General features: G+C 37.3%; 1 pseudogene across 1 annotated transcript; it reads left to right on the top strand.

Moving 5' to 3' along the window:
• The first annotated feature begins 9,254 nt into the window (after positions 1–9,254).
• On the top strand, positions 9,255–26,666 carry LOC145577847 (uncharacterized; annotated as a pseudogene). The gene is made up of 14 exons (XR_014098837.1): positions 9,255–9,335; positions 10,917–10,930; positions 12,042–12,150; positions 12,494–12,723; positions 13,791–13,868; positions 14,049–14,154; positions 14,353–14,441; positions 23,110–23,221; positions 23,560–23,610; positions 23,694–23,742; positions 24,149–24,249; positions 24,367–24,376; positions 25,798–25,906; positions 25,999–26,666. The product of XR_014098837.1 is annotated as an uncharacterized LOC145577847 (transcript).
• The last annotated feature ends 1,000 nt before the right edge of the window (positions 26,667–27,666 follow it).

The raw sequence follows: 27,666 nt of genomic DNA, 5'->3' as shown, positions 1-27,666 counted from the left end.
AACGAATTTAATCTATAAATAGTCTTTGAAATCAGTCGGAAAAACTCACCCTTGCTCACAAAAGTTTCTAACTTTTAATTCAAGTCAAGTGTCAATTCCACACAAGTTAATTAGAGTGTTCTTAATGTTCTTGTACTAGAGTTTGTTTTTCTTTTGAGTTGTAATTTGGGGAATGGGGAAGTTTAAGTGAATTTATGTATGTGAGAAAGAGAAGTGAGAAAGAGAAGAGAAAGAAAAGAGAAAGAGAAGAGAAGAGAGATAGAGAAGAGAAAGAGAAGAGAAGAGTAACAAGTTGGGTGACTTGTTCCTCGGGGTTTCAAGTTCGTTGAGGAACTTGAAGTTTGAGTCTTTAGTTTGTAATAGGACCATTTTCCCTATTCTAGTGAAGATTCCTTTCCCAAAATCCCAAGTGGTCGTGGTTTTTCTCCTTGTTAGGGCCAAGGAGTTTTCCACTTAAAAATCTCTCTTGCATCCTTTAGTTCCTTTAGTTTATCTTTCTGTTCCATTAGCTTACTTAGTCTTAATTCCGCAAAATAGTTTGGCTAAACTTTCATACTACAATTCAACCCCCCCCCCCCCTTCTTGTAGTATTCATTGAAACAACAATTGGTATCAAAGCCTAACTTCTAGGAAAATCAAGAAACCCTGAAGAACAAAGGTCTTGGAGAAAATGAATACTCATGAAAAGCTCGAGGAAGGATACTCAACTCAGAGGCCTCCTATGTTCAACGACAAGTTCTATACCTACTGGAAGAACCGCATGGAAATCTTTATCAAGGCGGAGAACTACCAAGTCTGGAGGGTCATCGAGGTTGGTGATTTCGAAGTCACCAAAACAAACGCTCAAAATGAGGTAATCCCTAAGCCTATGTCTGAATTTGAGAAAGAGGATTTTGATAAAATGGAAATCAATGCTATGGCTGTGAAATTGCTCCATTGTGGACTTGGACCTCACGAACACAATCGTGTTATGGGGTGCAAGAACGCTAAGGAAATCTAGGATTTGCTGCAGATTACTGATGAAGGAACCAATGAGGTTAAACGCTCAAAAATCGATCTGCTTATGTCAAAGTATGAAAGATTTGAGATGCAACCTAAGGAAACCATCCAAGAGATGATAACCCGTTTTACTAACATCATAAATGAGTTGGTTTCCCTTGGTAGACAGATTCCTACAGATGAGCAAGTTAGGAAGGTTCTTAGAAGTCTTCGCAAGATGAGAAATGGAGAGCTAAGGTGACAGCCCTTCAGGAAACTAAGGACTTTACCAAGTTCAACATTGAACAACTAGCAGGTTCTCTCATGACTCATGAGCTGCACCTTGGAGTCAACAACGAATCCATGAGGAACAAGGGATTGGCTCTTAAGGCTGATGAGGAGGAAGACTCAGAAGTATACGAGGATGATGTTGCCCTAATTGTGCGGAGATCCAAGAAGATGTTCAAGAAAGGCCCACCTCAAGGAACTTCGGGAAAAAGACCTCAAATCCAAAACCTGACTACAGCTGCCACAAGTGTGGATCCCCATAACACTTTATCAGAGACTATCCCCTCTAGGAAAATGATAAAAGGAAAGGCTAAGGAACAAGGAAGAGAAAAATTCAGCAAAGCAAACTACCAAAAGTCAGACATAAGGAAGGCCATGATAGCAGCCTGGGGAGACTCAGACAGTGAAGAAGAAAAGGATGACCAACTAGAAGAGGAGACGGCTAATCTTTGTCTGATGGCTAAATCAGATGATGAAAAGGCCTACCTTGAGGAACTCCAGAAAGAGGTATTTCTTGATCCTAAACAGCTTAAAACTCTCTTTAAAGACGTCCTAATAGATATATGTCTAGAAGAAGAAGAATTCTTTAGAGATACTTGTGTGAAACTGAACAAATGTGAAAAAGCTCTTAAGGTTTGCAAAGAACATGGTTCTTGGTTGGAAACAGCCTATGCAAAGTCTCAAAGCAAATTAAGAGAGCTTGATTTTAAATATAAACACATAATAGAGATAGCTGATAGAATTAAGAATGAAAGTATTCTTCTGAATGTTGAATTAACTCAGTATAAGCTCATGAATACTAATATCAGTTCTAGCAGTTCCTCAAGCGATCAGCTGCTTAAATTCATTGTTGATTTTGAAAATTTGAAAAATGAACTCTCTACTTTAAAAACTCAAAAGGATCAACTTGAATCGGAACTGAATGCTAGCAAGGATAGAAGTATTGACCCAAAGGTCATACCTAAGTGGATAGCTGAAGCTCAAGAAAAAACGAACTAAAGGCCTTGGTTACATGACCAAGAGAAAAGGTAAACAAAATAAATATGTTGAGCTTCCTAGTATGAAGGTATGCACTTTTTGTGGTAAGACTGGACATCTCTATGGTAAATGTAGAATAAGAGAAGAAGCTGATAAAAGAAATGTAAAACAAGTGTGGGTCAAGAAAACTGATATTGCATCCACGTCTAAGGAACCCAAGGAAACCTGGGTTCCTGATCCTAATGCTTAGTTTTCTTGCAAGTCCTAGTGAGGGGGAACAACTCGTGGTATCTCAACACATGTGTTCAAAAGCATATGAAAGGTGATAAATCAAAATTCCTCTCACTAGAAGACTACCCTAGAGGAACAGTAACCTTTGGGGATAATAAGAAGGGCGAGATCATTGGAAAAGGCAAAATTGGAAGATCAAAATCTCATTCCATTGATAATGTGTTCCTGGTCGAGGGCTTAATGCACAATTTTCTCAGCATATCACAGTTTTATGATAAAGGAAACTCTGTAAGTTTTACTTCTGACTCTTGCAACATCATCAACAACAATTCTGGAAAGGTTGTTCTAGAAGGAACAAGAAGAGGGAATACTTATACAATTGACCTCAACTTAATCCCAAGAAACAACCTTACATGTCTGAGTGTTGTTGAAGATGATCCCCTGCTATGGCATAAACGTTTTAGACATGCTAGCTTTTCATTACTGGACAAGCTAAGGTCAAGGATCCTGGTTTTGGGACTTCCTATAATCAAGTTCCTACAGAACAAAGTTTTTGATGCATGTGTGAAAGGCAAGCATGTTCGTTCATCTTTTAAATTGAAGAAAATGGTGAGCACTACAAAGCCTCTAGAATTAATCCATATGGATTTGTGTGGTCCCATGAGGATTCAAAGCAGGAGTGGCAAGAAATATGTTTTGGTTATTGTTGATTATTATTCCAGATTCACTTGGGTTATTTTTCTTGCTAGTAAAGATGAAACTTTTAACGAGTTTGTTGTTTTTGCCAAGAAAATACAGAAAATCAGTGGTCACTCCATAGTCCATCTCAGATCAGATCACGGAACTGAATTTGAGAACTCAAGATTCGATGAGTTTTGCAGGGAAAATGGCATGAATCATAATTTCTCAACTCCAAGGACTCCCCAACAAAATGGAGTTGTAGAAAGGAAGAATCGAACCCTTGAGGAAATGGCTAGAACGATGCTGATTGCAAGTGGATTGCCAAGGAATTTCTGGGCTGAAGCCGTGAATACAGCATGTTACATCCTTAACAGGGTAACAATCAGAAGTATCATCAACAAGACTCCCTATGAACTATTCAAGGGAAGGAAGCCAAGCATATCTCATCTTAAAGCCTTTGGTTGTAAGTGCTTTGTACATAACAATGGTAAGAAAAACCTAGGGAAATTTGATGAAAGAAGTGAAGAGGCCATATTTCTTGGATATGCCTCTGATAGCAAAGCTTATAGAGTTTACAATAAAAGTTCAATGTGTGTTGAGGAAAGCATTCACATAATCTTTGATGAAGTTAACCAGTTTGTGAGTGTGCAGGAACAAGAAGATGATAATGATTTTGAAATTGGATTGATAAGAGACAGGGATGAAGAAGAGACTCAGAAGCAAACCAAAGAAAAGCATCCTGCTCTAGAAGAGGATCATCAAGAGAATGAGGAAGTTCCTCAACCAGATGAACAAGCGAATGAGGAACTAGCAGAAGAAGCAGAAGGAACAGATCCAGGAGCTCCTCAAATTGGAGTTCCTGCTAGGGAATTTCAACCTAGGACATTCAAGTATAAAAGTTCCCATCCAACTGATCTCATAATTAGTGACATAAGAAAAGGAACTCAAACAAGATCGCAGATGAGGAACTTCTGTGCGTTCCATGCATTTCTGTCCATCCTAGAGCCTCGAAATCATCAAGAAGCCTTGGGAGATGCTGACTGGATAGTGGCCATGCAAGAGGAACTAAATGAGTTCGAAAGGAACAAAGTTTGGCACCTTGAGCCAAAGCCTAAGGATAAGAAAGTCATTGGGCTCAAATGGGTGTTCAGGAACAAGCTTGATGAACATGGCACTATAGTAAGGAACAAGGCCAGATTGGTTGTGAAGGGCTACAACCAACAGGAAGGTATTGATTTCGATGAAACCTTTGCTCCTATAGCTAGATTAGAAGCTATTAGAATCCTAGTAGCTTTTGCCTCTTTTATGGGTTTCAAACTCTATCAAATGGATGTGAAATGTGCTTTTCTAAATGGTTTCTTAAATGAGGAGGTATTTGTTGAACAACCTCCTGGTTTCGAAAATCCTAAATTTCCAAATCATGTTTTTAAGCTTGATAAAGCTCTCTATGGGCTTAAACAAGCTCCAAGAGCCTGGTATGAAAGGCTTTCAAAGTTCCTATTGAAAAATGATTTTAAAAGAGGAAAAGTAGATAAAACTCTTTTTCTTAAATCTCGAGGAACTGATTTGTTAGTTGTACAGATCTATGTAGATGATATTATATTTAGTGCTACTAACAATGGTTTGTGCAAGTACTTTGCTGAGCTAATGGGTGGTGAGTTTGAAATGAGCATGATGGGTGAATTAAATTTTTTCCTTGGACTTCAAATAAAGCAAACAACAGAAGGAATTATGATTCACCAACAGAAGTATGTCAAGGAACTTCTGAAGAAGTACAACATGGAGAATGCCAAGACAAATCACACACCTATGGGAACAACAACATGACTTGATGAGGATCCACAAGGAACAAGTGTGGATCAAACCACTTACAGAGGTATGATTGGTTCATTGCTATATCTACCAGCCAGCAGGCCTGACATTTCTTTTAGTGTTGGATTGTGTGCTAGATTTCAGTCTAATCCTAATGAATCACATCTAAAGGCTGTTAAGAGAATTTTAAGATACCTCAAAGGAACAGATGACCTGTGTCTGTTCTATCCTAGAAGTGATGACTTTATGCTTAGAGGATTTACAGATGCTGACTATGCTGGTGACTTAGTCAACAGGAAAAGCACCTCAGGTATGGTTCAGTTCCTTGGCTCTTGTCTAGTTTCTTGGGGTTCCAAGAAACAAAATATTGTTGCATTGTTTACTGCAGAGGCTGAGTATGTAGCAGCAGCTGCTTGTTGCTCTCAAGTCCTTTGGATCAAACAACAGTTGCGTGACTTTGGTATTAAATTTAATTGCATTACTATCTATTGTGATAACACTAGTGCAATTTGCATATCTAAAGATCCAGCCCATCATTCAAGAGTCAAGCATATTCATATAAGGCATCATTTCCTTAAGGATAATGTTGAAAAGGGTTTGATTAAATTAGATTTCTGCCAAACTGACAATCAAATTGCAGATATTTTAACAAAACCCTTGAATAGAGAAAGGCATGAGAAGATGAGAATGGAACTTGGGATGATTAAGTTATACTAAGAAAAATGCATCAAGTTCCCTCAGGTATGAAACTCAAACTGACGTGCTAAATCATGGTATACTATACACAAGTGTTATATGTTTAATTACATAGTTAAGACAGGTTGTGAGCAGGAGTAATATTTACTAAGGGCATGTAAATTTGAAGACATAGAATGTGAAAGTCCAAAATTGGTTGCATGAGCCTTGTTGAATTGTTCTGTGTATCAAGTTGCATTTGCAAGTGATTTTTAACTAATTAAATTCAAGAGATAACATTATTGTGTTTATCTATTTTTCAAAATTCCAAATTCTTTTTATCTAAACACAAAATTCGGATGAATGCATCAAATATTCATCATTATCTTTTGTTCAAAATTAGCCCACTCACATTACTCTCTTAAAACACGGTTTGCGTTTCCCTAAGCAATAAATATGAGTTTCAAATCAATTTAATTCACCTCACCTCCCAAACGACACCTCACTTCACCAATTTACCTCCACCATAAAACATGTTAGCCTCACACAAATTTACACCACACAAAAATTACCTTCTCTCTCATCACTCCGATCAAAACTACTCTCCAATGTCTACCTCTCCAAAACCCCAAGCTGAAACCGAAGCAAACCCTATCCCATACATCACCATGGAAAATCTTTCGGAAAACTCAACCAAAGAGATCTCTGAACCTCCAAAGAATGAATCAACCATCGAATCTCAGTCCTCTCGCAAAAGGAAAGCCAATGACATGCAAGAGGAAGAGGAAAGTGTTCCGGAACTGGGTGTGAATTATCGAGACAAACCTGCCGCCATGAAAAAGCAAGAGAAGATGGGCGAACACTTTGTGACAAGCTTGGCACTCAATTTACCTTGGTGTAGATTTGTAAAATTGTATGAATTGCTTGATTTGCTTGAGTTTCAAAATTGGGTAAACTTGCTGAGTGAATGTTTTAATCGGAGTATGTATGTTGATGCTATGAAAGATTTTTGCAAAAATTTTAAGTACTCTAAGGGTATTATTCGTAGCACGGTGTATGGGAAGGAAATTGAATTTGATGTTGTGTATTTGGCTAAGTTGTTTGATGTGCCGAATGTTGGGTATGATTTGTATTTCATAACCAATGTCATTAGAAACCCTATTCCTGAAGCTAACATTGATGAAATTATTGAGCATTTAGGAGGTGACCCTGAGGAATCCTACATAAACCATAATGACCTAGCCCCTCTTGACAAAATTCTGCTAAAATTTGTGTTCAATGACATAATCCCTCGTTCTCAAAAGAGAGACAGTGCCAACAAGCTTGACTCTGTCCTAATCTACTGCCTAGCCAGAAAAATACCTATCAATTTTCCCTAAATCATGATCCAACACCTTACCCACTATGTTCCAAAAGGATGGAAGGTTGGATATGGAAACTTACTCACCTTTGTCTTCGAAAGCTTTGGCATTTCCTTTGCCAAGAAAGAACCCCTGCCTCTCAAAAACATCGAATTCATACAACCCATATTTCTTGAAAACCATAAGCTAAAGATTATGAATGGATGTTTTGAAGTGGTGGTAGAAGAAAAAGATAAAAGGCCAAAGGAAGTGAGTGCAGTAGTTGAGGGGGAAGAAAAGAAAGCAATAGGGGCTATTGAGAAGGTTGTTGAAGATATTCGGAATGAGGGAGAGCAGGAGGAAGAGGAAAGAGAAGATGTAGGGGAGATACTGGAAACAGGGGGAAGGAAAAAGAGAAAAAGTTTGAGGTTGTTGAAAAAGAAGGGGAATCCATCTCCAGTGTGCATTGATCTTTCTGGTGCCCAGGAGGAATTGCAGAAGCTCCCTAGTACTCCTACTTCTATTAGGCATGCATCTGCAGGTTTTGCGGCTGAAGAGAGCTTTAAAGAGGTGAAGGAACTACTCCAGAAAGTGCTCAAGGAACAAGAGAAGTTCCAAGCAGAGATGAAGGATTTGAAGAAGAGTGGGATCACTCTTAATGCTGATGTGAAGAAGCTGGTCACAAGCACTGATAAAGGGAGACAGTCCATTATCAAGGACATTATGTCTCAAATTAGCAAGAAGCTGGAGGATCTTGCTGTTGATGATGACCAGAGTGCTGCTTCATGATTTCACCTTCCCTTGCTGCATGTTTATTTTGATGAACCTCTATTTTATCTGTCTTTGGGAAACAATTTTTAATTTGGTCTGTAATATTTTGGGCACTTTTTAATTTCTCTTGGTAAACTTGCAAATTTGGTACATTTGGCCGATGTTTTAAATCGGTTTTGGATGCTTAATACCTATGTTTATTCTGCCTATATGCTTTGTGAATGTTTTCTCTCTATGCATGCTTCTTGTCTTAACACCAAACCACTTAGATGGTGTTGTGTTATGGTATACTATTGCTTGTATGTTGGTTTTTGATAATGCCAAAAGGGGGAAGAGATGTAAACTATCAAGGAAACTTAATCATTCTATGGTCTCTGTTCGAAATCTTCACAAGCTGCCTACTCTTTAAACAGGTATAATGTATATACAAGTTTTTTTGTCCTTAGTTTTTCATTTCAGCATTGCTTTCATTTCTTAGTATTAGTTCCCTTTCTGCATTGTACTTTATTGTACTTTGTTTTTGCATTTTCTTTTCTTTAAGAATAAGTTGGATTATCTCTGTTTCCTTGTAAGTAAGTTTGGTTTGTTTGTCATCATCAAAAAGGGGAATATTGTTGGACTTAATGATTTTGATGATGACACAACCTCACTTACTTACAAACTAATAAGTGCTTGATTGTTTAAGTGTGTACTCAGTTGCAAAGACCAGGAGAATTAAGTGTCTTGTAAAGATACCATGAGGAACAAGAAGGCCTGAAGCAAAGCTATCCAAAAAGAAGAGTTCCTTTGCAGGAACTGGTGCTTCAGAAATGAAGACTTGAGAAGAGAAGGTTCCCTTTAGGGAACAGAAGCTTCAGAGCAGAAGCTTTACCAGAGAAGAGAAGTTCCTCCCAAGGAACAGGAAGCATCGGAGTAGAAGCTTCATCCAAAGACATGAAGACTAAATATATTTTTATATTTTAGGATTTATGTAAGTATGAGAAATTAGTTACACTCGAAAAAGCTGTGTGGAATTGGTCTAAGTTGATAAAATTGTGCATGCTAGTTTTTAGGAAAACTGTTATCTTCTAACAAGTTATCTTTTTCCTTACAAAAAGATTTTATTTATTCTGATTTTTGAAAATATCTTTTGCAAATAAAATCTTCCACGTTTTCTAAAAACTTGCGGCCTACTCCTCCATGATCTTCTTCAAGTCGTGGTCTTGCACATTGAGGAGTTCATGTTTCCTTAATTTTAGGAACATGATCTTCTTAGTGGGTTGGAGTAGTGGCGTAGTGGATTTGCTGCACAAAGAAGTTATTCCTAAACGAATTTAATCTATAAATAGTCTTTGAAATCAGTCGGAAAAACTCACCCTTGCTCACAAAAGTTTCTAACTTTTAATTCAAGTCAAGTGTCAATTCCACACAAGTTAATTAGAGTGTTCTTAATGTTCTTGTACTAGAGTTTGTTTTTCTTTTGAGTTGTAATTTGGGGAATGGGGAAGTTTGAGTGAATTTATGTATGTGAGAAAGAGAAGAGAAAGAGAAGAGAAAGAGAAGAGAAGAGAAAGAGAAGAGAGATAGAGAAGAGAAAGAGAAGAGAAGAGTAACAAGTTGGGTGACTTATTCCTCGGGGTTTCAAGTTCGTTGAGGAACTTGAAGTTTGAGTCTTTAGTTTGTAATTGGACCATTTGCCCTATTCTAGTGAAGATTCCTTTCCCAAAATTCCAAGTGGTCATGGTTTTTCTCCTTGTTAGGGCCAAGGAGTTTTCCACTTAAAAATCTCTCTTGCATCCTTTAGTTCCTTCAGTTTATCTTTCTGTTCCTTTAGCTTACTTAGTTTTAATTCCGCAAAAAAGTTTGGCTAAACTTTCATACTACAATTCAACCCCCCCCCCCCTTCTTGTAGTATTCATTGAAACAACAGTTTTACTTATACATAATGACAAAAATTAATATTGTTACTAATAAAACTACAAGCGCCGTAATTAGAAGGAAGTATTGTTTTATCTTCATTAAATCTTCCTCAAAAATGAAGGTGTGGGTGTTTTGGTTGCCGTCGCCGGGGAACATATCGGAGAAGAAGGGGGTGAAAAAATTATTAGGTGATTTGTGGTGAAATTTTTTTGGATAAAAAGTAGGAAGGGATAAGGGATTTGTGGTGAAATCATGAGAAAATCTGCCTTTTATAGAGGTAGGTTTATCCGTTATTATTCTGTACAACTGTAAAAATATCATATAATAGTCTAATATACTGACAAAAATTATGGTCCAAATATATATATTTATATTTGTAAAAGGTTATCACACTGGGAATGCAAGCCATAGTGGTCCGAGAGCCCTAATATCTAAAAAAGATCATGGGTTCGAAAACGGAAAGAAACACAAAAGTATGTAAAAGTAAGAAAAATAATAAATTTAAAAGGTTGCATCTTTTTGTCAATTTAGTTAATAATATGCATGCAGAATTACTACTAAGCAATTATAATAACTAAAAATTAATACTTTACGTAAGAGATGAGCATGTAACATGCATAAATCAAACAAAAAAAAAACAATATAACAACACAAATAAAACAAAGGAGGATATAATGATTTTACAGGTAAGAGAATTGTTTTTCACCGTTGTTTTTGAGGTATATAATACAATAAATATTTGAGTTTCTGGTATAGAGGATTCCAAATATGGGCAAATATAGAGCATACTCCTCAAAACATTTAGAAGTAGATAGTATTACTTGTTATAGATTTTTAGAAGTAGGTATAAATATAACTGACTAGAAACTGGTGCTGATAACGTGCTAAATATTTATCGATAGAAAGTTTTATTCAGAGAAATAAAGAAGGAGTAAGTGAAGATGGGGAAATTGGTAGTGTTGCTCCGGTAAATTTTCTTGTGTCATTTACATTTGCATGACACTCTTTATATAGCCATGAGTGTTCAACTAGGAGTACAATAATTACATACATATAGCCATATGAGTTCACAAGAGTTTGGACTCATATGAGCATTGTAACATCAAATCAATAATTGACATTCACATTATCTTCTAACACTTCTATATATATATATATATATATATATATATATATATATATATATATATATATATATATATATATGTATATTTTGCGAATTAACACCTTACCCTGGTTTTCGTCCTTTGACTTGGTTTTCAGGCATTGACTTGCACGTAAGAAGCACGTGTTCCAGTCAGTTTCCCCTTTTCTTCCCCCCCCCCCCCCAATTTACCCTCCATTTCTCCAATTCAAATTTCTTTCTCCTACCTTCTTCTCCAATAAAGCCCCAATTGCTCACCATTGACAAAGGAAACTCCATTTTTAAGCGTGAATTGTTGCAATTAACCTAATTTCGAGTAAGGTAAGTTGTTGTGATTACTGAAATTTCTTGTATATAATGTTGGGTTTCGAATTAGGGTTTGTAATTGAAAATTAGGGTTCTTCGTTTTTGCCCACCAATAATGGAATTAGGAGTAATTTCGAGGGGCCAATGTACACCAATGTGGTATTTGATTCTTTTTTTTTTGTATGTGCTTGCTCTATTGGGCTTCAATGGAGGAAGGGTGTGAGGAGGTGGGGTGGGGTTTTTGGGTGGATTGGGATGAATTAACGGGGGTGGAATTTTCATGGGAGTAGATTTATTGGGTGAGATGGTGTTAGTGAGGGTGGTAGTGAATCAGTGATGGCGGTGAGGTGGTGTTGATGAGGAAAAGAGAAAAACTAAAGGAAGACGGTTTTATGACCCACACGTGCAAAGTTCAACGCCGGAAAACCAAGTCAAACACCGAAAACCGGGTTAAGGTATTATTTCGCAAAAAAAAAGTAATTATAGGTGTGTTTTCACAAGAAATTTTTTATAACGTGTTTTTCCACAAAACAGGTGTTACAAAAGGTGATTTTTTTTTTTTTGTAATTTTTCCTTTTTTTAAAAAACATTACGAGGGATAAACTTTATTTTAATCGGTTAAATTTCTTGCAAAATAAGTAAACTTTCCTATTTCAACTTTTTAACGGTTTAACCTTGCGATTATTATTACCGTTGGTGTTACACGGGTCCTGTTTCTCTCCTCCACTGAATTCTAGGTTGAACTGGAGCTTTCTCTCCTCCATTGAAGCACCTTGAAGTAAGATAACCTTTCTTGATCATCATTTGTCAATTTCATAATTTAGGGATTTGTTAATCTAATCAATTTAGGGTTTGTACTATGGGTTATAACTTATAAATTAGGGAATTTAACTTTGATAATCAAGTGATATTTAGTTGCTTATGTTAATGTGTTGCAGGCTTTTGATTAAACAACACGGAGCTATGAAAAAAGAAATTTTGGAGGCTCAAAATGTTGCCAAGGATCTTTTGTTTAAGTTCCCTGCTATTGGTAAGGAACTCAAACAGGTAATTTCGCAATTTATTGGCATGAATAATCTATTTCTTCCTTGTTTCTTTTTAATTGATACATTTGTTAAGTCATGTTTATCAATGCACGTAACCATTAATATCTTTAATCAACGAAAATAAAATTTCACATGTCTATGTGTTGGCTTGTTGTTACATATAAATAACAAAACACAGTAAAGAAAATTGTGTGAATAGTGTTAAAGTCAAAAGTGTGTGAATAATGTTGAAGTAAAAACGTGTCAACTAAAAAAACGGAGGTTGTATTTGGTTAGCTAAGGTCCTACGGAATGACTATTGTTATTCTCAAATTTTGCTTACGTATTTCTTGTCGCGTATGTAGCTTCTACAAATGATTGATGATGGGCAAGCTGTTGACATCAAAGGAATATATGAAAAGCCACTAAAGAAGCATTTGAAAAAGTTATTTGTTTCCTTAAATCTCAAAGAAAAAGGTAATAGTGTTTTCCTGCTACGGTCTAAAGCTCATCCCACATTACAAGTTGTTGGACCTGTCATTGCTTCACAGATATCAGGTCCTAATAGTGAAGCTTCTTCAAGGAGAAGAAGTTCGTAGTTCTTGCTTATCTACATTGAGTGTTTTCGCTGTTTAGGCTAACATGCCGGTTTCAATTTTTCCTCGTCTTTTCATTGATGATCGCAGATGATATCGTTTTGGTGGATGAGACTAAGGATGGGGTTAATGTCAAGTTCTAGACGAATTAACTAGACCAATTCAAGATGAGGTTCCATGGTGTATGCTGTTCGCAGATGATATCGTTTTGGTGGATGAGACTAAGGATGGGGTTAATGTCAAGTTGGAGCAATGGAGGCAAAGGTTGGAATCTAGAGGGTTTAAGCTAAGTCGGAGTAAGACTGAATATTTGGTATGTCGTTTTGGCACTCAGAGGGGGACAAGCAATGAAGTGGTGAGTTTGGATGGAAAGGATTTGACCATGAGTGAATGTTTTAAGTACCTAGGGTCGATCATCCAGAAGAATGGTGACATTGATCAAGACGTGACCCACAGGATTAAGTCAGGGTGGCTTAAATGGAGAGCGGCCACGGGAGTGCTATGCGACCGCAGCATTCCCTTAAAGTTGAAGGGAAAATTCTACAGGACTGCCATAAGACCAGTGTTGCTCTATGGTACAGAATGTTGGGCTTCTAAGAAAGAGCATATTAAAAAGATGGAGGTTACGGAAATGCGCATGTTAAGGTGGATGTGTGGAAACACTTTAAGAGATAGAATCAGAAATGAGGTTATTCGCAAGAAAGTAGGTGTGGCGGGCATTGTAGATAAATTAAGGGAAAATCGTCTGCGTTGGTTTGGACATGTAAGACGGAGACCCGAGGGTGCACCGGTGCGAAGAGTGGAAGAGTGGGACCATGGAGGGATTAAACGAGGAAGAGGGAGACCAAAGATGACTTGGTTGGAAGGAGTGAGGAAGGATATGAAGTGCATGGATTTACGTGAGGATGAAGTTTTGGATCGTAAGGGATGGAGGAGAAAGATTTATGTTGATGACTACACGGAATAATCAAATTTGGTTCATGTTAGCCGACCCCACTTTTGGGATTAAGGCTTTGATTGATTGATTGATTGATTGATTTTCATTGATGATCGATTATTGTTGCAGTGTAATTGGTCCGGAGATGCCATCTGCTGAATTACTTGCTGCAGCAGCCAAATTGACTGAAGCTCAGGCTGAGCTTAGGTAATAATTTTCCTTAAATAATGTGTGACACTTGCCTATACTGAATTTGGCCAGTTTAGTTGGTATATGAATTCTGTGTTGCTGGTTGCATACTTGCTTCGTTGATTGGTTCAATTTAGTTCTGTTTTTTTTTTTTTTTTCGAAATCTTTGCAGCTGAATTTGTTGATAAACCTTTGCAGGGATGCTGAGATGAATCAAGATAAGAACGGAATATTTGTTGGGCCACCACCTCCCGCTCTTGTCACTGAGGCTGAATCATCTAATGAAGCTGAGTGTTTTGAAGAGGTTCTTGACTGCAACATTTGTTTCTCTCTTGTTTGGCTGTAGTTTTTTTTTTTTTTCTTGAGATACCTGTTATTGGTTGTTTTACACTTTTACTTTCTGAAGTCTAAATTATGCGTACTTTTTTTAGCATTGTAAATTAGTATTAGAATTGGTCATCAAACTTATGAATGTACTAATTGTGCTAATTTGTTGCATCAGGTCACTAGAATCATGGGAGTGGAGTCAGATAGTCCTTATAATATTGTGGGAGTGAACCACAAGATGTCTGCTGCTAATATAAAGAAGAGGTATGTGGCTTATAATAGATATAACCTCTTGAAGTAATTTTTAGTTGCTGCTGTTAGAATAATTTACTTGTGAACTGGTCAGATATATTAGTTTATTGCAAGAAATTGTCTTTAGTTTTTACAAATAGGTAACTATACATGTGATGAATCTAAATTTCATTCAAATGTTGAAAATTCATTTTTAAGATTAATTGATATAAGAGGCATACATATGCTACATAAAAAGTGGGACAAGAGATTCAGACTATATAATTATGGAATGACTGAGCAACTTTCTTCTTGGGCAATGTGTATTAGACCTTGAATTGGCTCTCGTACCTTACAATGGCCATTGTAGTCTTCTTTGCAGTGTATGAAGAAAATACATGTTTAGATTCTTAACACGAGTTACGGATTTTTTTTTGAAAATTTCTTTGCTTCCAATAATTTTCTATTTCATCTACTGTATAAATGGAACACGTAAACCATAGAGGATTTCATTATGTATCTTATTGAGTCTATACAACAGTATCAAGATTGGTTTACTGTGATTTGTATACAGTTTGTTGCTGTTTTCAGGGGTGAGGGGGGATGTTCTTGCTGCACATATGGACTTATATTCCATACATCGTTAAAGGTTATCCCCAACAATTTATGTTAGCATATTGGTTGGGTCCGAGAAGGTTATCTTAAATGTGATTTATATGCATTATATACTATATGTTGGGGTTTGCCTGGGTTAATACCCATTGCCTAGTTGAGCAATATGGAATTATGGACTTAGAGGGTTTGATTTTTACATTAACACTATGTTTGGGATAACAATAGTGAGGGGAAAGGGAGGGAAGGGAAAAAGAGGGAAGGAAAAGGGAGGTAAGGGGAGGGAGAAGGTGAACTTTCATTTTACTTCCATATCTCTCCAATAATGGAGGGATTTAATTTAGCAAAGGGGAAAGAAAATGGACCCTTTCAATTTCCTCCCCCTCCTTCCTTTTTTCTTCTCTTCTTTTCCCCGGCAACGGCGCCTTCCAATTTGACAAGGGAAATAAACACGTCGTCAAGTGCCAACCCTAGATCAAATAAAATTTATATAACCTAAACGAACCAAATACAAGTATAAGGTAAGCAAAGGGTCGAACCGCAAGGAGAAGCTAAACACTGTGATCACTATTAATCAATTAAACTATCTCGGGAAGAAGAACGGAATTATCTAAGAGATTAAAGCTAAGAGTGAAATGAACTAGAAACAATATAAAGAGAACACCAAGGGGAATGGGGAAATATAGGTTTTACTTAAACATGCAATAACATGGGAACAAATCGATTATGAACTAAACATGCATGACTATTGATATAAGGGGGTCCAATCTAGCCACCTTTCGGGGTCAATTGGCTTCTCCTAAGATAACCTCTATGTTTTCACATTAGAACCATATATTGGGAGGTGCAATCAAGTAACAATCGATACAAATGAAATTAACTAAGTAACCTACCGTTTCATTTAGCAAAGATTCATCCTCAATCAACTAACAACGTGCACTTTGCTAGAAGATCGAAGAACAATCAAGCATGTAAGGACTTTAATCACAATCAACTTGAATCCCAACTCTAAAAACATGAACAAATTCTAACTACATCATCCCCACACCCTTGGCTAGATAACTACTCACTATCCATAGCAATCAACAAGTCAATCATGATATTAATAAGCAAAGGCATGCTTAATGAGTAATTAACAAAGCAAAAGCAATCTAAAACAAAATCAAATAGCAAAGTAAAGAGAAAAGAGTAAGGAAATGCTCATTCATTGAAGTTGAATTTTACAAAGAGGTTGATTAAGCTTCTTCTTCAAAATTCAAGCTCAACAATGGAGGAATCCACACTTTCTCTCTCTAAAATGCCAAAACTAATGGTGTTTCTCTCTCCAGATTAAGCTAAAAATCAGAAAACTAATGGTGTTTCTAACTCCCGAAAACGTTCTAAAGAGGGACTTAAATAGTCCGTACAAAGTCGGCTGTAATGGTCCGACCGAACACGTTCTAAAGAGGGACTTAATCAGGAAATGGTCCGACCGAACACTGGGTAGGTTTGGTCGGACTCTGGGTAGGTTCGGTCGGACCATGGGTAGGTTTGACCGAACCTCCATGCTCCTGGTGTGGTCGAACTTTGGGGGTTCGGCTCCTCCTAAAAAAACGCTGAAAACTGGTTTGAAACTGCTTCATTTTCACCTTGGATGTTCGGTCAAACTTTTGAAAAGTTTGACCACATCATGGTTCCACCGAACCTCTGAAAGGTTCGACCACACCTCTCTTGAACTTGCTTCCCTTGCTTCCTTTTGATCTTGCTTCCTCTCCTTGCCTTTGCTCCTCTTGATCTAGATCCTCTCCTTTTCAAGACCATGGTTCCTATAAAACATAAACGAGGAAACCAAGGTAGAAAATAGACAAAGGAAGTAAAAACTAGGAAAGTATACGAACAAAAGAAAGAACAACTAAAGATAAGAAAAAGGGTATAAACAAGCAATAAGTATGGGAGAATAACCGTTAAAATGAGCCCTTAATCGTGGCATAAATGCCACTCATCAACTTCCCCCACACTTGCCTCTTGCTTGTCCTCAAGCAAAGAAAGCTAGAAAAGGCTAAATCTAACAAAGAAAAACCGAATTTGCTTTTAGCGCAAGCAACAAGCCATTTAAACCTCAAGGTCGCCGATGAGGACGAGTTGTGATCTCGTGAGGATTTCGAAAGAGCTTACCCCACATATATCACAAAATTGCGTTCAAGACAAACCAAAAGTCGGAAACAAGAGAATGAATTAATAAGTACACGCAAATCATAGTCAAATCAAGCTTTTAAAGGCAACAAGCATAAGTGGATGACAAGCTTTCTAAGTGGTAAAAGTAAGCATGCAAGGGGATGCCAATGGTTGATTGAAGGATAAATCATGCTAAGCATAGAGAACTCTAACATGCACCACTCTTCCCGCATTACATACAATCTTACTGCGTTCCCTCATCTAGATTCAAATCTGCCCTTGGAGGTAGCGTCTCATGACTCCACGAAGGAGCCGGAACAAAGATAAAACAATACAAAATAGGGAAACCTGACATCTTACCAAGTCATGCTCTCTCCATATGCTTGAAATCTAGCTCCTTCCATCGACTAGTGACTCAACTACCTCAAGTCAAAAAAGCATTAAGAGGGTTGTAACGTTGGCTTGGGGTGAAGGTGTGGGAAAAATTTGGAAATTGGTACTTAGCCTAATCGTGAAGCGAAGGGTGATCAAGCCTCTTTTCCAAAATCAAATATCTACAATTTTCAAACTACATTGCCATAAACTTGAATTATGTTGCCAAGTATTTTTGAATTTTCATTTTCCCTCTTTTATCATCATAACACAAGCTAAATTATTGCAATCTCACCAAGGTTTTCGGAGCTTAAGTCGCTAGGACCTTTCTCTTGTGTCTACATGCTTCAATCTGCAAGGAGATTAAACGAAAAAGAAAGAAAACTACAACTCAAGGTTTTTGTTAGTCATTTTCTTTTGTTTACTAACCTTTTTCTTGTTTAGTTGTAGTTTTCTTTCTTTTTGGTTTAATCTCCTTGCAGCTTGAAGAACGGAGACACAAGAGAAAGGTTAGGAACAACTCAAGCTCCGAAAACCTTGGTGAGATTGCAATATTTAGCTTGTGTTATGATTCAAGCGGCATGGTGAGACCTAGAGCTGTCAAAAGCTGACCCGACTCGAAATACCGACCCGAACCCGATTATTAACTAACCCATTTGAACCCGAAAAAATGGTGACCCAAACCCGACCTGAAACCAACCCTAGACCCGAGTTGACCCGAGTATGTGAGACCCGAACCCGATCATGAACCGACCTGGAGATGACCCGACCCGAATGTAACCCATAAATTATTGACCTGAACCGAACCCGACTTGAACCAAAATTGACCCAAACCCGTTTTAACCCGTCAAAACCCGAATTTGACCCGACTTGTTACTAACCCAACCTGAATTCAACCCGACCCATTCCTAACCCGACCCGAATTTAACCCGACATGTTACAAACTCGACCCGAAATCAACCCGACTTGTTATTGACCCGACCCAAATTCAACCCGACTTGTTATTGACCCGACCCGAATTTTACTCGACCTATTACTAACCGACCCAAAAATTCAACCCGATCTGTTACTAACCCGACTCGAAATCAACACGACTTGTTATTGACCCGACCTAAATTTAACCCAAATTATTCCTGACCCGATTTCAAATCACCTTAAATTCAATTTAGACCACCTTATTATTGTTGATCAAAGCGTTTTGTCTAGGGAGACCAAGTCGGTACAGGCCAGCAAAAGAAAGGAGCATCATCCCCAAATTTAAGAGTTAAATATAGTATATATATTTGTTGTATGGTCAAAGGAGATAATTATCTTCCTAAATTATAGACTATAGTTCCCTAGTATGTTGCCATATATATTATTGTCAAAGGAAATAATTAGCTTGATAAAAATGATAATTATCTATTTATAGTTAGTTGAACCCTATTATGACTCGACTTGGAAATGACCTGGCCTCATTGTAACCCGCAAATTATTGACTTGAACATAACCCGACTTGAACCCGAGAATGACCCGACTTTGAAATGACCCAACCTGACTATAACCCGCAAATTATTGACTTGAACCGAACCCAACTTGAACCCGAGAATGAATCGACTTGAAAATGACCCGACCTGATTATAACATGCAAATTATTAACTTGAACCGAACCCAACTCAAACCCAAGAATGACCCGACCTGATTCTAACTCGCAAATTATTGACTTGAACCGAACCCGATTCGAACCCGAGAATTACACTAACCCGTTTTAACCCGTGAAAACCCGAATTAAACCCGATCTATTGTTCACCCGACCTGTTATTAACCCGACCTAAACCCGACCCAAACCCGATAAGATGTATGACCCGACGTGACCCGACTCAAGCATGACCCAACCCGAACCCAACCCGCATAGGTTACGGCATTAACCCGAATTGACTCGACCCGAGTTGACCCGACCCACTCTTACCCGACCCGTTTACCCGAATTGACAGCGCTAGTGAGACCTTTTCTTACTTTCTTTTATTTCCTTTTGTGTGCATAGTTAGTTAGATTAGGATGGAGTTGATTGTTCGAGGTTGTTTGAATTTGATTCTACGAAATATGGTGATCGTTGGTATGATGCCGAACGATCATTGTTTGTCGATTGTGAATTATGTGCTTACTTGCCTCTTACTACTTTTATACTCATTTTCTCTTTATTAAAAAAAATTAAAAAATAAAATAAAAAATAAAAAAATCTTCCCTTTTTGTCCAAGACAAACCATGCAAACTCTAGTTGTTTCATTTTCATTTTAAACATAATAAAAGTTGACTCGTGTGTTTGAATGTCTTGCTTCCTAAATGTTATAAGTTTGCACGGTTCGGGATTGCCATTGGTTGACTCTAGAATAAGTTCTTGCTAAGGTAGTCGGTTCAGAACTCGTAAGGCCCATCGAATCCAAATTCACTTGTTTGTCGTAAGAAGGAGTTGCTCTCATTAGGGGATTTGAAGCCTTAGAGGTAGTTTTTGTAACCCGATGTGAGTTTCATTGTTCAAGCCTCCAACAATTTTTGTAAAAGCGGCAAAGGATCCTTACCAAGGCATGCTTAGATTTAGAACTTGGTGTCTAGCTTCCCGAGATCGCGACCGAACTAATTTAGGGATGACAAAGAGCATTCTTCATTCGGTGACTATTTTGTTTTCTAGGATTAGCTTTTATTTTTTTTGTCTCTTGTATTTTTGGTTGCATTTGCCCCTTTTGCTTGCCATGTTGAACCTTTCCCTCCTTGATTATATCACATTACAAGCCCACGGCCTTTTGTTTTACTTTCGCCCTTAGGATCGTGAAGCTCAAGCCGCGAAAGATTATTGAAGTTTTGATTTGAAATGTGGAAGGTAATGGTTCTAAATGGAAAGTGAAATAGTGATGTTGCCAATGTTTGTTCAATAAAAGCAACTGCAAATCCTAGAAAAAGCCGTCCATAGTTATAAATGTCAAGGACATTGAAAAAAAAAACAAGAGAAAGTTTGCAAAAAAAAAAAAAAAAAAAAAAAAAACAAAACAAAAGAAAGAGTAAAGAGTTGTTGTATGATGATAAAAGAGGAAAAATGAAAATTCAAAAATACTTGGCAACGTAATTCAAGTTTATGGCACTGTAGTTTGAAAATTGGTAGATGTTTGATTTTGGAAAAGAGGCTTGATCACCCTTCGCTTCACGATTAGGCTGAGCACCAATTTCTAAATTTTTCCCACACCTTCACCCCAAACCAACGTTACAACCCTCTTAATGCTCTTTTGACTTGGGGTAGTTGAGTCACTAGTCGGTAGAGGGAGCTAGATTTCAAGTATATGGAGAGAGCATGACTTGGAAAGATGTCGGGTTTCCCTATTTTGTATTGTTTTATCTTTGTTCCGGCTCCTTCGTGGAGTCATGAGACGCTACCTCTAAGGGAAGATTTGAATCTAGATGAGGGAACGCGGTAAGATTGTATGGAATGCGGGAGGAGTGGTGCATGTTAGAGTTCTCTATGCTTAGCATGATTTATCCTTCAATTAACCATTGGCATCCCCTTGCATGCTTACTTTTACCACTTAGAAAGCTTGTCATCCACTTATGCTTGTTGCCTTTAAAAGCTTGATTTGACTATGATTTGCGTGTACTTATTAATTCATTCTCTTGTTTCCGACTTTTGGTTTGTCTTGAACGCAATTTTGTGATATATGTGGGGTAAGCTCTTTCGAAATCCTCACGAGATCACAACTCGTCCTCATCGGCGACCTTGAGGTTTAAATGGCTTGTTGCTTGCGCTAAAAGCAAATTCGGTTTTTCTTTGTTAGATTTAGCCTTTTCTAGCTTTCTTTGCTTGAGGACAAGCAAGAGGCAAGTGTGGGGGAAGTTGATGAGTGGCATTTATGCCACGATTAAGGGCTCATTTTAACGGTTATTCTCCCATACTTATAGCTTGTTTATCCCCTTTTTCTTATCTTTAGTTGTTCTTTCTTTTGTTCGTATACTTTCCTAGTTTTTATTTCCTTTGTCTATTTTCTACCTTGGTTTCCTCGTTTGTGTTTTATAGGAACCATGGTCTTGAAAAGGAGAGGTTCTAGATCAAGAGGAGCAAAGGGAAGGAGAGGAAGCAAGATCAAGAGGAAGCAAGGGAAGCAAGTTCAAGAGAGGTGTAGTCGAACCCCCCAGAGGTTCGGTCGAACCATGGTGTGGTCAAACTTTTGAGTTTGACCGAATCTCCAAGGTGCAAATGAAGCAGTTTTAAACCAGTTTTCAGCGTTTTTGCAGGAGAGGCCGAACCCCTAAAGTTCGACTACACCAGGAGCAGGGAGGTTCGGTCGAACCTACCCATGGACCATTTCCCGATTAGAATCGACTTTGTACGGACTATTTAAGTCCCTCTTTAGAACGTTTTAGGGAGTTAGATTAGCTTAGCTTGATTTTCTGATTTTTAGCTTAATCTGGAGAGAGAAACGCCATTTGTTTTGGCATTTTAGAGAGAGAAAGTGTGGATTCCTCCATTGTTAAGCTTGGATTTTGAAGAAGAACCTTAATCAACCTCTTTGTAAAACTTCAACTTTAATGAATGAACATTTCCTTACTCTTTTCTCTTTACTTTGCTATTTGATTTTGTTTTAGATTGCTTTTGCTTTGTTAATTACTCATTAATCATGCCTTTGCTTGTTAATTTCATGATTGACTTGTTGATTGCTATGGATAGTGAGTAGTTATCTAGCCAAGGGTGTGGGGATGATGTAGTTGAAATTTGTTCATGTTTTTAGTGTTGGGATTCAAGTTGATTGTGATTAAAGTCTTTACATGCTTGATTGTTCTTTGATCTTTTTGCAAAGTGCACGTTGTTAGTTGATTGAGGGTGAATCTTTGCTAAATGAAACGATAGTTGACTTAGCTAAGTTCATTTGTATCAATTGTTACTTGATTGCACCTCCCAATATATGGTTCTAATGTGAAAACATAGAAGCTATGTTAGGAGAAGCCAATTGACCCCGAAAGGTGGCTAGATTGGACCCCCTTATATCGATATTCATGCATGTTTAGTTCATAATCGGTTTGTTCCCATGTTATTGCATGTTCAAGTAAAACCTACATCTACCCATTCCCCTTTTATATTGTCTCTAGTTCATTTCACTCTTAGCTTTAATCTCTTAGATAATTCCGTTCTTCGTCCCGAGATAGCTTAATTGATTAGCTTCTCCCTGCGGTTCAACCCTTTGCTTACCTTATACTTGTATTTGGTTTGTTTAGGTTATATAAATTTTATTTGATCTAGGGTTAGGCACTTGATGACGTGTTTATTTCCCTTGTCAAATTGTGTAAGGGTTTTGATAATTTTTAGATGAGTCTAATCTAGGGACACAACTTGATGATTTTGTAATAATTACCTGTTTTCCATGTTTTCATTGTCATTCACATGTGCCTGTTGGATTTTGTGCAATTGCGCTCAAATTTTTTTTTGGCTGTGATTATGTTGATTAATTGTAATTTGCTCACCATGTTTGTGGGTGATTTCAGTCGTTTGATATGCTACTTCTATTTTGTGCAGTAATTGTTTCCATTTTGTTCATCACTCCAGGTATTGGAAACTCTCACTGATGATGCATCCAGACAAATGCTCTCATCCACAAGCTGACCAAGCTTTCAGTAAACTGAACGAGGCTTTCAAAGATCTGCAAGATCCAGATAAGGTGAGTGTCTTCTGTAACATGGTTTACTTGATTCTATTATCCCAGCCCCATCTATCTATTGATAAAATTGCCCCTCAGTCAAATTGTAGACATCATTAGTATCCGATCGGGTATAGCAACAAACTTGTTAAATTTTCTTATGTCTAGCCTAAAAAGCGGTGTCCCAAAACATTGAGCTACTGTCTCTAAAAAGCACATAGTGAAAATCATTTCTGAAATAAGTTGTGATAAAATGAAAATATTAAGTGATTCAAACAATATAAGCCACTGTCATTTTTTACTGTGACTGCTGGAGAGTATTTACTGTCCATTTGAATTAATCCTTTTCATTTTTGCAGAGAAAAGCATTAGATGATAAAATCAAGAAAAAGAAAGATGAAGAAATGAAGGTATTGCCTTTTATACTTAAACTTCAGGTAGACATTTATATATTTTAATATATATCATTAATAAAAGTGTTTGGATGCTGTAGGTGGAATTGAGATCAATGCGGGAGGCTGCCCTATGGAGACAGTCACAAGGTGAGAGACCTTTAAAATTATATTAGGATACACTACATTTTATTTGTCAAAGAAGGAAAAGGAAAAACATACACTTTTCAATACATAACTCTACTGTAGCCAATTTGATTTTCATCTTCTGTCCCAGTTTCAGCTTTCCAGTGCTGTATCAAATTTCAGTTGATTTCGAAGAAGTGGAACAACATGATTTTTTTAGAAGTATTGAGTCTAACTTGTTCTAACTAGACGAATTATTGAGAGTGAAGACAGTATGAAGCTTCATTGATGCTTCAATAGGGCATTGAGCAGAGGGCTATTAATGAAGTGCATCTTGCACACCAGACTATCCTTTTTTCTTTTTTGGGGAGAATTTTGTATTATGCACTTATGCAGCCTCTTATTGAGTCATATCTTGCTTTATTAATAGGTTTGGCTATGGAAGGGGATGACGTGTTGCTTGCAGAGTTGGAAGTGAAAGCTCCACCAAAACGAGATGAATGGATGACAACCTTACCTCCTGAGAGAAAGGTATGATTATAGTATGAACCTTTTTTGTAGATTAATATAGTATAACCCTATGTTAATATAGTATATCATTTTTTGTTTATTTTAAAACAAGTTGATTATTCAAATATATTAAAATAGGTTAGTATTGGTTTGATGTACATTAAACCTTTCTTATCCAAACCATTTCACAATTAAAATTGAATATTGTATATATGTTTGTTGCTTTCTCATTTGGTTTAGGAAAATTTGTCAAAAATAAGCAAACCTTTGCTCGGTCTTCCCAAAATAAGCAAACCTTTTGATTAACTCAGAGTAAGTTGACCTTTATTGGGTATTTTCTTTAAATAAGTCAGATGACCTACAACCTACAAAATAAGTCACTTTTTTCCTAATTCTAATTAATTTTTTTCTTATTTTATATTTGATGATTAATTAAATTGTATTAAAAATAAAAAAAAAAAAAAAAAAAAAAAACCCACCGCATACCAGCGCTCCACCCCCATCTCCGCCAGCCACTGCACAAACCACATCCCCTGGGGGTATTAAAAAATTAAGGGTTTTTTATTTTATCTTGAAAAAGTGTTTTTTTTTAAAAAAAAAAAATTTTACAACATTTTAAAATTAATTAAAATAATACATTTTAATTAAATTTTTAAAAATTGGTCAACCACACAATGACATGTGGCATAAGCAACCCAAACAACCGCTTACACTTAAAAGAAACCGGTCATGACTTATTTTGAGAAAATACCCCATAAAGGTCAACTTACTCTGGGTTAATCAAAAGTTTTGCTTATTTTGGGAAGATCGAGCAAAGGTTTGATTATTATTGACAAATTTTCCTTCGGTTTATTGTCTAGCATGTATTTTTTTTTTCCTTTAAGTAGGGTGTCTATGAGACTATTACGTAGTGCATATATTTAGTAGAGTTCCTTAGTTCATTATGAGTATTCTTGAGATTTTGTGAGTCATGTGTTGTATCTTGAGCAATGTGTATTATGCCAAAAACCTTTCAAAGTAGTTGGGTTTGTACGATGTTGCCTCATACTTAAGTAGTTGAGCAATATAAGGACTCTTTATGCGGCCTCTTATTATTCCAATTGCTGGCAGATTTTATTGACATTTGATTAGGAAGGCATAAAGTAGCATAGTTACTGTCAATACGTAAGAAGCAAAGGGACATTCATATTAATCTGAATGTTGTAATGATTTGGACAAGATTTCAGTATGTTCTAGTTAAATTTAAATGTCATATTTACATAGCTATGAGGGTTTAAAAGTTTTGTTTAGTATTAGAATAGCATTCTGCTTTTGGTTTCACTATTGATAGTATCAATGAGGACTGAAGCCTATTTATCTTTCTCTCTTGCTGCTTATTTGTATCTGCTCAGGGTGGAGCCTAGTTATGGGAAATTTCAGACTGCAACATCTAGTTTGTTTTTGTGTCATAGATCAAATCTTATTAATTACTGAGTGGATACACCCTAACTTATAACACTGCTTCTGTTTCTGATTTACCATCTCTTGTATCTTGCTCTGTGACTGAATTACATTTGGTTGCTATTTCAGCGTTGCCTACGCACACTGCGAACTTCAGTAGAACTACCAAAGACGGGTGCGGCAATACCAGTGCTTGGACAGACACCCCTTCAGGCCGTGCTTAGAAGGCGAAGACTAAGTATAAATCTAAAGACATCTGTGTTATTAGTCTGATATATCTTCATTAGTGCTTTGGAGGTCTGATTCCTTGTTTCTCTGTCATTTGTGCAGTTACTTAGAAGCCTAAAATGTGGCAGCAGTACTTGCCTCTAAAGACAAAGATAGGAGAACCTCTGAAATTGATGTTGCTTTGATAGGCCAATATAATAAAGCCAAAAGATTGAAGACCTTGGTACAGAAGCATGAAGAAGAGTCTCAGAAAAGTCGTTCAAAAAAGAAATCAAAGCTGATGCAGAAACAGGAGGGGGGAGAATGGGTGGGGAATCACCCCTGGAAACCTTGGGTCCGAGAGACAGATCTGTCAGCTGGACGGCAAAATGTAAGACTTGACGCTGAGGATTTGAAACAGGGTTTGTCTACTAAGTTTCCGTCTGGGTCTTTCCAGAGGTGCTTCCTTTGAATGTAAATTTAGAAGTCCATACCAGTATGTATATCTTTGAAGTTGGAGAGGAAGAGAAGTGAGAAATTCATAGAAGGTAGACCTAGTGTTGACCAAGACTGCCCTTCATAAAGCGAAGGGATTGCTCATGACGAAAAAGATATTTCCGAAGCTTTTGTCGAACAAACATGCTAATGCTGATACAAGCGGCTCAGATTCATCAGAAAGTCCCAGTATTGCATTGTACTTTACAATGTACAATCGGTTACGGAGTAATATATAATCATTTGTAAAAATTTAGCAAATTTTTTTTCCGTTCATTTCAGTAGTTGTATCCTGTACAAAAAGAGCATATTTTTCTGAAATAATGGGTAATAAGAGCAAAATTGATTCAGTCATTCGTGCAAATGAACAAACAACAGCTAGTAAGGTGAAGAGTCTGAAGACTGAAGATGTTTTTTTCTCCTTTTATTAAATTTACTAGCTTTTGATTTACGTATTTCATTTTTGGCTAACTCACTATATTGCAATTATTTTACCCCTCCTATCTACTTAAAAACACATCATCTTATTATATTTCTCTTACTTTATTCACCACATTATTACACTTATTCACCTCTCAAAAACTTTTTCCCTTACTTTATCCACATTTTCCTACACTAATACTGTTTAGGGTAAAAATACCCCCTACACGTAGTCCAATCCCGTAGTGACACGTGGCCTAGTCAAAGGACGACACGTGTCCCTATGGGAAGATGACGCGTGTCAGGCTCAAAAAGAGCACCTGAAAAGAGAGTGAAGGGCCTCCTTAGATCAAGAGGCCCAAACCCCAAGAATGCCGTAAAACGGCACCCTCATCTGACATGTGTCGTCAGCTGATTGCGCAACCAATTAGGACAAAGAAATCTGGGGTACAAACCCTAAAAGGGCACAATCTCCCACCCCTATAAATACCCCAATCATTTATGATAGGAGGGGTGGATTGAGACATAACATTAAACAGAGCACAAAAAGCTCCAACTCCTCTCTATTTTCTCTCTCTAGTTTATTCCGTTTTCCGATTACTCACTAGATCGTCGGAGGCAGATCTCCGATAAACCGGAGTTCCGTGGTTTTGCAGGTGTCCGGGTCTCATTACCAGTGAAGTGTGATCAGTATCCCGAGGGATTCCAAAAAAACCCTGAAACATTTGGCGCCGTCTGTGGGGATACTCGTCCGTAATAGCAATAGATGGTCAGACACCTAATGTCGGCCTTGGCCTTGGTCAGGACGACCATAGCTGCAACAATCAATTCTAGTGATCCTCTGATTGCCTCATTCCATGAGGCCGAGGACCCCCC

Source organism: Chenopodium album, chromosome 14 (genome assembly GCF_948465745.1).
Source record: "Chenopodium album chromosome 14, dcCheAlbu1.1, whole genome shotgun sequence".
In the NCBI taxonomy this organism is placed as follows: Eukaryota; Viridiplantae; Streptophyta; class Magnoliopsida; order Caryophyllales; family Amaranthaceae; genus Chenopodium; species Chenopodium album.
The sequence above is the reverse complement of the archived record's forward strand: the minus strand, read 5'-3'. Positions and strand labels throughout refer to the sequence as shown.